Source organism: Chiloscyllium plagiosum, unplaced genomic scaffold (genome assembly GCF_037043375.1).
Source record: "Chiloscyllium plagiosum isolate Xiang-an unplaced genomic scaffold, Cpla_swu_hap1 HiC_scaffold_24, whole genome shotgun sequence".
Taxonomy (NCBI): domain Eukaryota; kingdom Metazoa; phylum Chordata; class Chondrichthyes; order Orectolobiformes; family Hemiscylliidae; genus Chiloscyllium; species Chiloscyllium plagiosum.
The window spans coordinates 24,990,835-25,004,995 of NW_028270162.1; the positions used below are offsets into that span (position 1 = coordinate 24,990,835).

Genomic DNA, 14,161 nt, shown 5'->3' on the forward strand with positions numbered 1-14,161 from the left:
ACACAGGACACATCCTAGAGACAAGCAGGGTGTCTTTGTGGTTGCACTAAAGAACACATCAACATATTTCCACTGTGGAAAATTCCAGTGCACGACTTGCAACCACTGTGCATAACCACTAGATGGAGCTTTCACAGTCAATACCAGTTTAACCATGAGGGAAATATCTTCAGGAGCAACAACATGGCTCCTTCAAAACTGCTCGTAATGAAAATCAACTAGGCAAAAGTGAGGACTGCAGTTACTAGAAACCAGAGTCTGGATTAGAGTGGTGTTGGAAAAGTACAGCAGGTCAGGCAGTATCCCAGGAGCAGGAAAATCGACATTTCGGGCAAAAGCCCTTCATCACGAATGGAGGCTGGGAGCCTACAGAACTCTCCACTCTGCTCCTCGGATGCGGCCTGACCTGCTGTGCTTTTCCAGCATCACTCTAATCCAGACCCCTGTAATGAAAATCGTCCAATCCACAAGTTCAATTCCTCTCCCTGCGGACAAAGTCTTCCTGCTGCTGCCATTCGTAGACCACCCAGGATTCCGGACCAAGTTGGGTTATTGCAAAGATTTTCTGTTTTTGGTGATGTATCAATGATAAAGTTGTGTTCACACACTTGCCTAATTACTGAGTCATAGAGTCATAGAGATGTGCAGCACGGAAACAGACCCTTCAGTCCAACTATTCCATACCGACGAGATATCTCAATCCAATCTAGTCCCACCTGCCAGCACCCAGCCCATATCCCTCCAAACCCTTCCTATTCAGTACCCATCCAGGTACCTTTTAAATGCTGTAATTGTACCAGCCTCCACCACATCCTCCGGAAGCTCATTCCATACACGTACCACCCTCTGCGGGAAAACATTGCCCTTTAGGTCCCTTTTATATCTTTCTCCTCTCACCCTAAACCTATGCCCTCTAGTTCTGGACTCCCCCACCCCAGGAAAAAGACTTTGTTTATTTATCCTATCCATGCCCCTCATGATTTATAAACCTCTATAAGGTCACCCCTCAGCCTCCTACACTCCAGGGAAAACAGCCCCAACCTGTTCAGTCTCTCCCTATAGCTCAAATCCTCCAACCCTGGCAACCTCCTTGTAAATCTTTTCTGAACCGTTTCAAGTTCCACAACATCCTTCCAATTTGCAGGAGACCAGAATTGCACGCAATATTCCAAAGTGGCCGAAACAACGTCCTGTGCAGCCGCAGCATGACCTCCCAACTCCTGTACTCAATATTCTGACCAAAAAGGAAAGCATACCGAACGAAATACAGTGATACACATGACCTGTTGGGAATGCTTGAAAGACAGTTAGCTCTGTGCCTCATAGCACTCAATGTGAACACTCAGAATATGTCCTACATTCCGTCTAATTGGTCATTGGCGAGGTCAAATCTTTGTTGACTGGGTTGTATTCCCAGTGTTTACCGCAATCATTTATAAACCGGAATCCAAACACAGAGCGTGACACATCTTTTATATTGTATTAGGTGGTGTAACAATCCTGTGATTCAAATGCACACAAACAGGTCACACTGTAGATGAGAGCTTGTGGGAGGAGTCAAGTATTGTTTTCAAGGCTCTGGTTCCTCGGTTACATAGCTCATTTTTAATCACATCTTACCCTTGACTGACACTATCGTCCCAGAGTCTCCCTTGAGAGAAATCCCTGGACTCTGAAGCTTTGTCATATAATAAGACCAGGAGGAAGACTTGGAGAGTGAGGCTCTAAAGTCAAAGTGAGATTGGACAATGATCTCCCCACAATTAAGGGTTTTCCTATCGGGTTATTGCTTAAATCCACACGTTCCTCGCCTTCAATAATATCTGCAACCTGGGAGAGATTTTATTCTCAGATTCTCATCATTCTTTTACCTTGTTGCTTTTTTCTTCTGGTTTTTATTCCCCAGAGGCTAGTGACAATACCATTATATCACCACCTCCTCAGAATGAAGGTACTGCTTTCTATAAAGGCCAAGGGCCCTGACAACAGTCTAGCATCGGTACTAAAGGCGTATGCTCCAGAACTTGCTGAAGCCCTAGCCAAGCTGTTCCAGTACAGTTACAACACTGGCATCTACACGACAATGGTGTAAATTGCCCAGGTATGTCCTATACAGAGAAAGCAGAACAAATCCAAACCAGCCAATTACCGTGCCATCAGTCTATTCTCGATCATTGGTAAAGTGAATGAAGGTATCATCAACAGTGCTATCAAGCAGCATCTGCTCAGTGATGGCCCATTTGGGTTCCACCAGGGCCATTCAGTTCCTGACCTCGTTACAGTCTTGGTTCCAACATGGACAGAAGAGCTGATTTCCAGAGGTGCGGTAAGAGTAACAGCCCTTGACAGCAAGGCTGCATTCAGGAATGTGATGGAATACTCCCTACTTGACTGCACGGGGGCAGCTCCGACAGCACTCAAGAAGCTTGACACCATCCAGTCCACTTGACTGACACAAATATCCACTCCCTCCACCAGCAACACTCAGTAGCAGCAGTGTGTACTATCTACAAGATACACTGCAAATTTACCTAAGATCCTTAGACAGTGCCTTCCAAACGCATAACCACTTCTGTCTAGAAGGACAGAGGCAGTAGATACCACCATTTACAATTTCCTCTCCAAACCACTTACCATTCTGACTTGGAAATATATCACTGATTCTTCATTGTCACTGTGTCAAAATCCGGGAACTCACTCCCTAGCAGCATTGTGAGTCTACTTACAGCGTACAGACTGCAGCAGTTCAAGGAGGCAGCTCACCATTACCTTCCCAATAGTAGCATAGTGGCTCAGTGGTTAACACTGCTGGCACACAGCACCATGGACCAGGGTTCGATTCCACCTTTGGGTGACTGCGTAGAGTTTGCACATCCTCTCCGTGTCTGCGTGGGTTTCCTCCGTGTGCTCTGGTTTCTTCCCACAGTCCAAAGATGTGTAGGTTAGGTGAATTGGCCATGGGAAATGTAGGGTTACAGGATGGGATGCTCTCGGAGGCTCAGTGTGGACTCGATAGTCTGAATGGCCTGATTTCATGCTGTAGGGATTCTGTGATTCTATGATGTAGTGTCAGGCAATAAATGCTGGGCCAGCCAGTGGCACCAACATCCCTTGAACAGAAATAGCGTTATATCTCGTGGTCAGTACAGCAGTATCTCTTTAAAGGACACAATATGTCAATATGCCTTTAAGAAACATGCTCGTGAGATCATCACTGTATCAGAGCATGTGACCTGAGGGAGTAAAGATTTCAGACTCCATCTTAACCCCAGGCCACTTGAAGCATGACACATAGATTCTACTCTTGAAACTGTAGTTTAATGTTTGCCTAGACACTGATGAGCCTATAAATGTCATATTGGTACATATTAATCAGTTGCAATAATCGTCTCTTGGATCTTTCAGCACTATGTGACCCACATCTAATTTTTTTATGATAGAAGGTATGACATAACCATTGCAACATCAGGTAAAGATATCCTGCGGGAGATAAAATATGCTTCATGGTTAGCAGTGGTGGCTGTCTATAAAATGTGACTGAAGCCTTGGTGGCAAATCCTTCAAAATTGAATTGACGATCAATTGGACAAAAACCCTGGGCATTGACAGTCAGCAGCATTAGCCATTGTGAGTACAGAGCTGGAGATAACATTAACCGGGCAGTAGGCAGACTACTTGCTCTCTGAGTAAAATGGAAGCTCTTTCGAGTTAGAGGACATGTCAGGTTCTATATAAATACAAGTTCTTGCTGTAGTTTAATCTTCTGAGTGTTCATTGTGATCCAACAGAAAGTGTTAGGTCTGAAGCTTCTGGAACTTCTAATGTGACTATCTACTTCGAAAGTCACTGCATTAATTGCTGCAACTGCCCCGAGCAAGGTCTGGACTGGAATGGGAGGCTGCCCTTGACTTAATGTGTTTGGAACCCTGGTCAAAGACTCAACCCCTTGACTGGACTGAGACCTGCTGACAGTCACGGGATCAACTTTGGCTTTGTGTCTGCACTAAATGACATGCCAAGACAAAAGTAGTAGAAGCATTTTATCTCTGGCTGAGGAGGCAGTGCACAAAAAGGCAAGGCAGTGAAAGGCAGGGAGGCTGTGAGAATCCAGGTCGGTTCAGAGTGAGTGAAGAGCCTGGAGCTGCAGCCTGGCATAGTCCAAGAGTTGTGTGAATGTCCCTGAGCACACAGCGTCTTTACAGCAGTATTACTATCAAAGTTGTTGGTGTAGCTCAAGGCACACCATTAATGTGTCCTGTAAGTGGTTTGGTAATGTGTCATCTGGACTATTACAGACTGGCACATATTGGATCCCAATAGCCATGGTTGCCTTTAAGAAACAGGGAACATTTGAACTCTCCAGCCACTGCAAAGAGAAAGATATGTATTTACAGTATTTTCATATATACATATCCTGCCCGAGATGTTGGTGCTCAATAGGAACCTTTTGGATCAAGTGACAAGTTGAACCCATTCTGGTTTCGACATCAGGTTTTCCCAGTAGCTGCAACGAGTTTCTGAAAGAATGGTCGGCCTGGAAGTGGTTACGAAGATAGGGGGAAGAATTTTCTTGCAGTTTATAGTTCATATCTCATGACCAAGAGATGTCTGAAAGCACTTTACAATGAATTTAGTACTTTTTTAAAAAAACGTTGCTAATTTGTGCACAGCAAATTTCTATAAACTGTTATGTGATAATGACCAGGTAATTTCTTGTTTTTTTTTCTCTCTGTGATATTAATTAAAGAATTTATTTGATTGCCAAAAAATATAGAAATAATATTGCTCTTCTTTATAGGAAAATTTATCTCTGCCTGAGAGGGTACGTTGCATCTGAAAGACAGCAGCCGTGATGGTGTAACATTCCCTCAGTACTGGGCTGGAGTTTTAGCCTTGATTTTTATGCTGAACGCCTGTGATAGGAACTGAACTGGGAACCTTCTGACTGAGAGGTAAGCATGTTTCCAACTGAGATACAGTTGAAAGGGACAACGTGAGAAACTGGGTCTTGTTGAACTAAGCAGTAGGCAGTTTTCGTGCTGTTGTTTATCTATAATAAAATTCCGAGTAGAGATCTGAGGTCTGAAATCCAGCAGAAATAATAACATTAGCATTCCACAGCTGGGAAAGCAATAGTACAGAGCAGGGCAGGGCCTTGGCAGATCTACATCGATTGGTCCCACTGGAATTAACTGTCTGACTGTCTTCCCTTCACAGGATTCAGGGCTAAAACAAAAATGGAAAAATACTTTTGAGTGCTGGAAAGTGCTTTGTTCCTGAGTGATTCTGAACTCTGACTCTGAACTAACCCCAAATACAGACTGTTTTAAAGAGATTGACTTTGAGCCTTCTCGGTGTTTGCCTCAAGCTATCAAAACTTAGCTGCAGACACTGAGTAAAACAAAATGATGATGGACTCTCACTTGCTTCCCTACGGCTTGTGTCTCAATTTTAGCTCCTGTCCAATGAATATTTATCAGTAAAAGGGAACATTTGAACTCTCCAGCTGCCACAAAGGGAAAGATGTGCAGGTCAGGTGAATTGGCCATGCTAAATTGCCCGTAGTGTTAGGTATAGGGATAAATGTAGGGGTATGGGTGGGTTGCGCTTCGGCGGGTCGGAATGGACTTGTTGGGTTGAAGGACCTGTTTCCATACTGTAATGTAATGTAATCTAATCTACAGTGTATACTGGTTAAAGTGCTGTGATTCATTTCTGTTTGATATTCACGCATATGGGCGGCACGATGGCACAGTGGGTAGCACTGCTGCCTCACAGCGCTAGAGACTCTGGTTCGATTCCCGCCTCAGGCGACTGACTGTGTGGAGTTTGCACTTTCTCCCCGTGTCTGCGTGGGTTTCCTCCGGGTGCTCCGGTTTCCTCCCACAGTCCAAAAAAAATGTGCAGGTCAGGTGAATTGGCCATGCTAATTTGCCCGTAGTGTTAGGTATAGGAGTAAATGTAGGGGTATGGGTGGGTTGCGCTTCGGCGGGTTGGTGTGGACTTGTTGGGCTGAAAGGCCTGTTTCCATACTGTAAGTAATCTATTCTAATCATCTGTCAGTATCAGTATCTGCTCATCTTTACTGTGTGGATCTGCCTTCAGAACTACTTAGAAAGCTCATTGTGGGACATCTTCCACAGACAAAGGTGCGGCAGATGCAAAGAAGGAGAGCACACTTATCAAATGGGTAATGCAAAAAACAATGGAGGTCCTTCAAGCCCACTGTGCATGCACCGGAATATAGAATCATTTTTCCCTGACAGCTACCCTGACAGGACAGTAATGGATGTGCCTGTCTGGATGTGCTCACATTTGAAGGAGCCCAGAGCAAATTCAGGGCCAGATACAATGAGTAAATGGGAGTGAATGAATCCATTCCTGCACAGCACCAAGAGGGTTGGCTTGTGGAGAGATTTGCTCAGAAAGCACAGCAGGTTAGGCAGCATCCTAGGAGCAGGAGAATCGACGTTTCAGGCATAAGCCCTTCATCAGGAACGAGGCTTGTGGGCTGGGGGCTGAGAGATAAAAGGGAGAGGGGGTGGGATTGGGGGGAAGGTAGCTGAGAAAGCGATAGATGGGTGAAGGTGAGGGAGAAGGTGATAGGTCAGAAAGTGATGGACAGGTCTGGAGGAGGAGCTGAGTTGGAGGCTTGGGACTGGGATAATGTGGGGGAAGGGGAAATGAGGAAGCTGTTGAAATCCACATTTATTCCGTGTGGTTACAGGGTCCCAAGGCGGAATATGAGGAAGAATGCCTAATGTGCAGCTTGTGTGTGACTCTGACAGTGTTGTTTGTGTTTATGTTGTGGCTTTACATTCTCACTGGAGGAGAAGCTGTCAGTAGAGCAAGGCGAGCTGTTATAGGTCTCAGAGTGTGGTACATAGAATGAAGTCTGGAAGTGGTCCCACATGCTAGGTTCTGTATCTAACATTATACTTGGAGCCAGTTTACCACGGAGCACTCAAAACTGCCATGGGGAGATCTGAAATTCCTCCAGCACATGATCAGTAATTCCATCAGATTATGATCTCCCCCCGCCATTCTACCATACACACACACAGAGACACACTATATCCTTCCTGTTTCATGTTTCTTCCTGCGCACGGAGCTAGGAATCTGACCCATTCCATCTACACTATGACCAATGTGCGCCAGGCATCAATGTGTTCAGTATGTCAGGTATTGAGGTGCCTGCCACATGAACTCTGTCCCTGCGTGTCGGCAGAATGTAGGGATGAGTGGCTACAGTGCTCACAGAATCAGACTGTATAGCTCAGCAATAGAAAGTCCATCGCTGATACAGTGGCATGAGCAACAAACACCAACGTCAGTGAGCTCCACAGAATGCTGCACTTAACGAGCAGTGGGTTATAAACCTGTCTTTCCATTTCTAGAAACCGCTTGAATTTAATTTGGATGCAACAAGTGGTTTCCTTCTGTGCTGATGAAAGTGAGCTGCTACAGTTTCAACCCAGATCCAAAGTCAACAACATATTTTAGCAGTCTGAGAAAGTCCACCCAATCAGGGCATCACAGGAATAATGGAGTGGGTGTGCTTTCCTTTATTATGATTGAGGTTAATGATTGCGACATTGTCGGGTGAGTATTACTCTGCAATTATAATCCATGTTGCACTTGACCTGGAAATATTAGTGGGTACAAAATAGAAGGAGCTTTAATTTGCCTTGAACCTTTTCTGTATCTTCTGGGAGTACTGGCTGGACATCTGGTTTGGAAGAGTGATGCCAAACAATGCAAATTGAATTCCCATACTGGCTGAGTGTCCCATGAAAATCCCACTTCCTTTAGCTTGCCCCTCACTTGTAGTGTGGTGAATCTCAGGTTAAACCACCATCAACTGTCTCGCACTCTCTAATGACCCCTCCAGTCCTCTGGGACTGTGGCAACTTGACCTTTTTTTATTACTGGATACTGACATGAATTCTATGCCCAATGCTGAAATCCCACTGATTTTTAGACCAAAAGTAAAAACTAAATTTTAAAATCTTTTTTCATGACAAATTTAAGAGCTGCATTGAATGTTCAGAGAGTTCAGTTTAATTATCAAATGATCTATGATGTACTCTTTCAACAGTAGATGGCAGACTGAGGTTGTTCCTGTCAGGTTGTAACCTACTGGGCAGTTATAAAATGGAAGTTGGAAAGCTAAATACTATATAATCAAAGTATTTCTTCTATTTACATTTTGGTCTGGTAGAATGGAGGTTTCCCTCGAACTTAAGGAGCATTCTAGTCACGATCCCACCCTTCAGCTGCTTTCCCATGCACTGTAACTTTTACCGAATCTCTCCGCCAAAGGTGATGACTGTTGCTGAGGGATAGTTTTGGGCATAGTCCAATCTCCTATATCTCAGTCCAGTGGCTATTCTTTCTGTCAGCCTGGTTAGTTACTATCAGGATAAGTGGAAATTTTAAGGGTTTAGTGCAGGTCCAATTCAGGCATCAGTCAATGTTCAGGGACCAGGGAGAGCAGAAGCATTGAGGGTAATTGTTGAAACTGTACTTCTATTCCAACATGAGATCAATTAATTCACTACAAGTCAGGAATTGACCCTTCTCGATCTGTCGGCCTCTGTAATTAACCAGGTAACCTCCATCTATTGGGCGATGAGAGGGTGGAACTTCTCTCGATTGGATGCAGATTTAATCTGAAAGCATTCCTGGTGGTTACAGTGAAAGAGGTCACAACTGAGGTCACTGTATCATTTGGAGCTCAAGTCATGAATCTGAGAATGGTGCATGGGCAATAATCTGAAAATTGAAACCTGTGAAACAAGCTCGATCTGTGTTGGGCAAAGCAACAGCCACTGTAAATTTCTCAATCCGGGAATACTTGCTATTCTTTTTCTTAAAATAAGTTAAGTGCAGTCTTTTTTGGGAGCTGTTAAAGAGCCTGAATGCTCTGAGCAACTAGAAAGCAAGGAGCCGATGCTATTTCCTCCCTAAGCAGGCCTCCCAGTAACCGAAGCCATGTGTGCTGAAGGCTTGTGGCTCCACAGGCACAGGGCAGCTCAGATACATGACAGGCAGCCGACACAAACTATGTGTAGCATCAGGAAATCAGGCAGAGATCTCAATCTGTGCAAGATCCTCTTGGCTCCACAGTTAGGTTTGTGTGTCTGAAGACAGAAGTAAGCCGTTCTCCACTCCTGCTAATTTAACCAATTTCTCCCTCAGAAATCTTGCAACTGACAGAGACACTGTTCTGGCATAGAACTCTCTGACCTTTTCCCTGTCATCTGTGTATTTTTCTTTGTCTCAGCATCTCATCTGTCCTGATTATTGGTGAGGATGCAAGGTGCACACATCCACGGATACCGTCTGGCACTGATTGTCCAAGAAGGTGATTTTTACCACGAGGGACATCAAATGCTGTCTTAACTCTAACCTGCACTCTTTCAGTAGAAATCATTAGGATAGGCAGGAAACCGTCCTCAGCTGATTTGGTTTACTCTCCAGCCCAGTAGATCCTTTCTGGCCGAATGTCCAGCTGTTGATAGCTAACACAGCATGAGTGGGGAATGGATCCTGCCCCACTCTATTTACCCAGTCAGGCACTGGGGAATTCTCCTTGTTTTCCCTTCCTACTCAACATTGGTTCTTGTGTGAGGCTGTGGTAGTGACATATGATGTGAGTTCCAACTTTAAATTACTGCTGTGTTTCCTGTCTCCAGCTAAGTGTTGGTGAAATTCCCTCAGGAAATGAAGCTTGTGTTTCATAGTTGCTATAGATTGTGCCACTGGAGAAGTGCTCAATGAGAGCCTCATATATTCCCACTAACCTGACATAGCTGTGATTGCCGCTGTCTGCACATCACTATTTGGCACGGCTCAAGAAGTTCAAATTGACCCAGATTTCAGGAAGAATACCAACATTTCTAATCCACATGCCTTTAATAATCTACAAATAACATAAGTATTTGTGGTAAGCAAGGGAAACCATGAATTGTGAATCATATATTTCTGGATAATTATTTTCCTTATTGTTGAGTTGTCGATGGTATAATGTGATCAGAAACATTTTCAAACATTACTATTATATCTCCTGATAAGGAAGGATAAAACACATTAAAAGCTAATAAAAGCAAACTACTGAGGATGCTGGGAATCTGAAACAAGCACAGAGAATGCTGAAGAAACCCAGCAGGTCTGGCAGCATCCACAGAGAGAGTTAGCCTTTCAACTCATATATGACTCTTTCAGAAAAGTAACACAGAAAGCTAAAATTTACATGAGCCGCAACAACATATTACCACCACACATTCTGAAAGATATGCACTTTAACAAGTGGTACTCCATGGTACAGCCTGTGAAAGGCCAGTTCACAGCTTTTAACTGATCACCGATTTCACACAGTGTCAGAATCACACAATAATCCCAAAATGCAAGCTCATATTGGTTTTGCCAATTATTCTCAATATCAACAGTTCAGCAAAGGCAAGACTATGGGTTTGCATAGACCTCAGTACAGTGGCAATTCATGCGATTCCAACCATACTCACTGTGATAGAACAGACAACATGTGATACAACTGAACCTGTGAATGATCTCAAACATCTCTCCCTGGACCAATTCAACATGATCAACAGTGTTAACTGGGATGCATAGCACAGAGATACAGAAAACACAGCTACAATTTAAAGCTGGAACTCACATCAAAGGTCCTTGACCCCATTTATTGATCCTCCAAGGATGGGCAATGCACACACTCAGGAGAAACTTTGAGCAGAACTGAATGAGATGGAACAAAATGATTTAATTCAGAACATCAATGACCACACAGCTTGAAGTATCTCAATCACATATGTTTTAAAGAAAGATTGAACCATAAGAGAATGCCTAGATCCAAGGTCTGGAAGAATCGAATGTTAAATTTTCCACAACATGTCTTTTTTCCAAGCATGATGTGAAGCATGGAAGCCTGTCTGCTTAGCGGAAGAATTCCAGGACCTCACATATCCAGGATGCCATTTGTACAGTATTATTGATGATGGTTAGCATTCGGTCTCTCAGTTCGCCAAGACCTATCCCAGTAGCACATGGATATGATTGTTGAGAATGTAGATAGCTATTTGCATATGTAGAAGATAAAGACAGAACAAGACCACTATTGACGCCTTGCCATTACTGTAGGCAACACTGTGGAGTGTTCGGCTCTATGTGTTGCCATGCCCAGGGCTGACAGTTGGTTGGACATTGAGTTGGTCAATCAAGAGTGAACCAATGCTAACCAGCCAACCACAGAGGATACTGATTAAAGAAAACAAAAGGAGGGAGAGAATTTTTTCTAACTAGTCTTGACAGGTGCAGAGTGATTTTTTGGAAGCTTTGAAACTGCCTGCATCGTTTTTACACTCATTTTCTGTCCTGTTAAATAATTGTTGAATGTTCTGACAAAAGAATCCCAGTCTGTAAGAAATTAATAAGTAATTCTGGAAGTTGTTTGCATTCACCAGTGACTCTGAAATCATACATGTCTGGGAACAGCACATTGTCCAAGAATTGCATGAAGGTTTGGCATCCATTGTTCAAAACTGCTTATTGGAATGACAAATTCCAATTATTTTGTTTTCTTTTAATTTATCCCTTAACTGCGTCTGTCTGGCTATTTATCTGTGTGTGAATTAGAGTTCTGACTCAAATAAATTTTGTTTTAATCATAGATATTTATTAGATTAACTTATAGTTTAGCATTGTCCAGCTAATGTTACTACATTAATAATAAATTGTTAATTTTTGTTCAAGTTATAAACTTGGTGTCCATGATCTGTTATTTGTAAAGTTTGATGAAGAACAATTGGGCAAATTTGAGGGTCACTGAACATTTTAATTTCACTATGTTGAGAATCCAGGAATAATATGGCTGATTTGGTTAGGCTTGGTACCCCTGGGTTGCAACACCATAACCTTCACTTGCTGATCACCGCAGTCCAAAAACATGGTTGGGTATTTAGCACCAAGAAGTGCCAGATAAACATCAGCCAGATAAACTACTTTGGGTTCATTTTCTCCATCCATGGTGACCATCCTGATCCAGATAAGATCAAGGGCACTCAACAAGTATCAACCCGACAGTATAAAGAAGATCTGCAACATTGCTTCAGAATTTTTAACTTCCTCTCTCCATATATTCTCAAAATATCTCCGCTGAAAGATTTACTCAACAAGGATGTCCCCAGTTTGTGGCAGGATGACTTTCAATCCGGTTTTGATTCTCTCTAGCAGTTCATGTCAGTAAAATCATGCCTGCTGCTAAACTATGACCTCAAGAAAGACCTCAAAGTAGATGCATCACAAAAAAAATCTTGGTTGCAACTTTTCCCAGACAAAAAAAAATTGCTTTTGGTTTGAAAGCCCTATTCCAGCATATAGTGGGAGACATTAGCTCATCAGCATTTGGCATCCTGCAGCTTGACACACTTGTTTGTTAAGAAATTCACGATTGAAACATCAAGTCTATACAAATAATCAGCTTGAAATTGCCAAGGAGTGCATTGTCACATCTACTTGGCAAATGTGAGGACTGCAGATGCTGGAAATCAGAGTCTGGATTAGAATGGTCATTGACGGGCTTTTGCCCGAAACGTCAATTTTCCTGCTCCTTGGATGCTGCCTGACCTGCTGTTCTTTTCCAGCACCACACTAATCTTGTCACATCTACTTGTCAAGGTGCAAGGATATGATTTTGAATTGAGCTGTAAGCTATGTACCAGGATGATTATGTCTGACACAGTGGTACCCGCACAAAAACCCAGATACTCTGCTTGCTCTGCACATTGGTGCTCTTGACTATGAATGTGAGGACATTCTCAAGATTGATCTGTTCCACTTCTGCTAGAGCGAGTGTGAATAGTTGATATTAGCAACTGCTGAAGATAATCAACTTCATGAATTGAAAAGAAAGTTGTTATTCAGGGATGTCCTGACAGTATTGAAAGGAGTATTTGAAAAGATTTTTTTATCTTGGTCTTACAAAGAAAACTTTGGTATACTATGACAAGTCATTTTCAACAGCAAACAAATTCTAATGCCAAGAGCAACCTTTCAAGATGTCATATCCACGTTACACCAGGGACACATGGGGTTTGAATGCACAAGACAACTAGCAAGTGAATCTACTTACTGGCCATGGATACATCAGGATATTCAACATCTCATAAATGCATATGAAGCATACCAAATATACCAAACCAAGCAGCGGAGTGAGCTTCTACACCTACACAATATTCCATTTCACCCCTTCAATGGAGCTAGCAACAAACCCATTCTCAGTGCGCAGGAAAGATGTTAATCCTGTGGCAGATTACATCTCTCAGTTTCTCACTGTTCACTGACCTAGCAACACAACAATCATAACCATCACTGATACACAGCACTATATTCAGTTTATTCCATAACCTAGAAGGGATGTTGCCTGCCATTGGAATGGATTATGCTGGTAAACCATTTAAAGTGGGGAGTATTAAGTGAGAAGTGACCCATAACGCATCATCACCCCACCATGCTCAAATGTAGAATGTATTGTAGAAAAAAAGGAGGAGAACTACATGACCAGGGAAAGAATTACTAAAACTGAGTACTGGGCAGAGAAGGTCAGTTCGAAATGCAATTACAAATACTTGATGAGCAGCAAATGCTTCTCAAGTATGCAGCTGGTCCAGATCATATGAAGCCATTACTGAATATAGCATTACACTGCAAAGGAACCTAAGCCAGCTCAGATCAATGTACGACACAATAATCATATATGAATGGAGTGAAGAGGAACATGCTGATGTTGATGATGATGCTTGTGTGGTGGTCTTCAGTAACAGCAAGCAGCAGAAAAACAAACAAGCTGTCAAATTAATGCAAAAAAAAGAACACTATGGACCTCTCCAGATAAGAGTCTGGTCACTGGATCAGGGCAAGTTGTAAAACCTCCCAAAAGTTACAGTGACATTTGAAATGTTAATAATGTATTATGCCTTACCTGTATATAATTATTGAAATTAACACATGCCTACTTACAGCCATGTAAATCTGCTTGGCTAAGGTTTTCTTAGGTAAAAAGGGGATGTTGTGTTATGTCTGTATATCAGTAAAAGGCACAATATCATAGATATTTATTAGATTAACTTATTGTTTAGCATTGTCC

At 42.8% G+C, this 14,161-nt stretch overlaps 1 long non-coding RNA gene across 1 annotated transcript in view; it reads left to right on the forward strand.

Moving 5' to 3' along the window:
• Positions 1-443: 443 nt before the first annotated feature.
• The window catches only part of LOC148145377 (uncharacterized), a 28,182-nt gene continuing 14,464 nt past the window's right edge, over positions 444-14,161 (forward strand). Inside the window, exons 1-2 of the long non-coding RNA XR_015761300.1 lie at positions 444-543; positions 4,799-4,952. This is a non-coding gene — a long non-coding RNA (uncharacterized LOC148145377). The remainder of the gene's footprint in view (positions 544-4,798; positions 4,953-14,161) is intronic.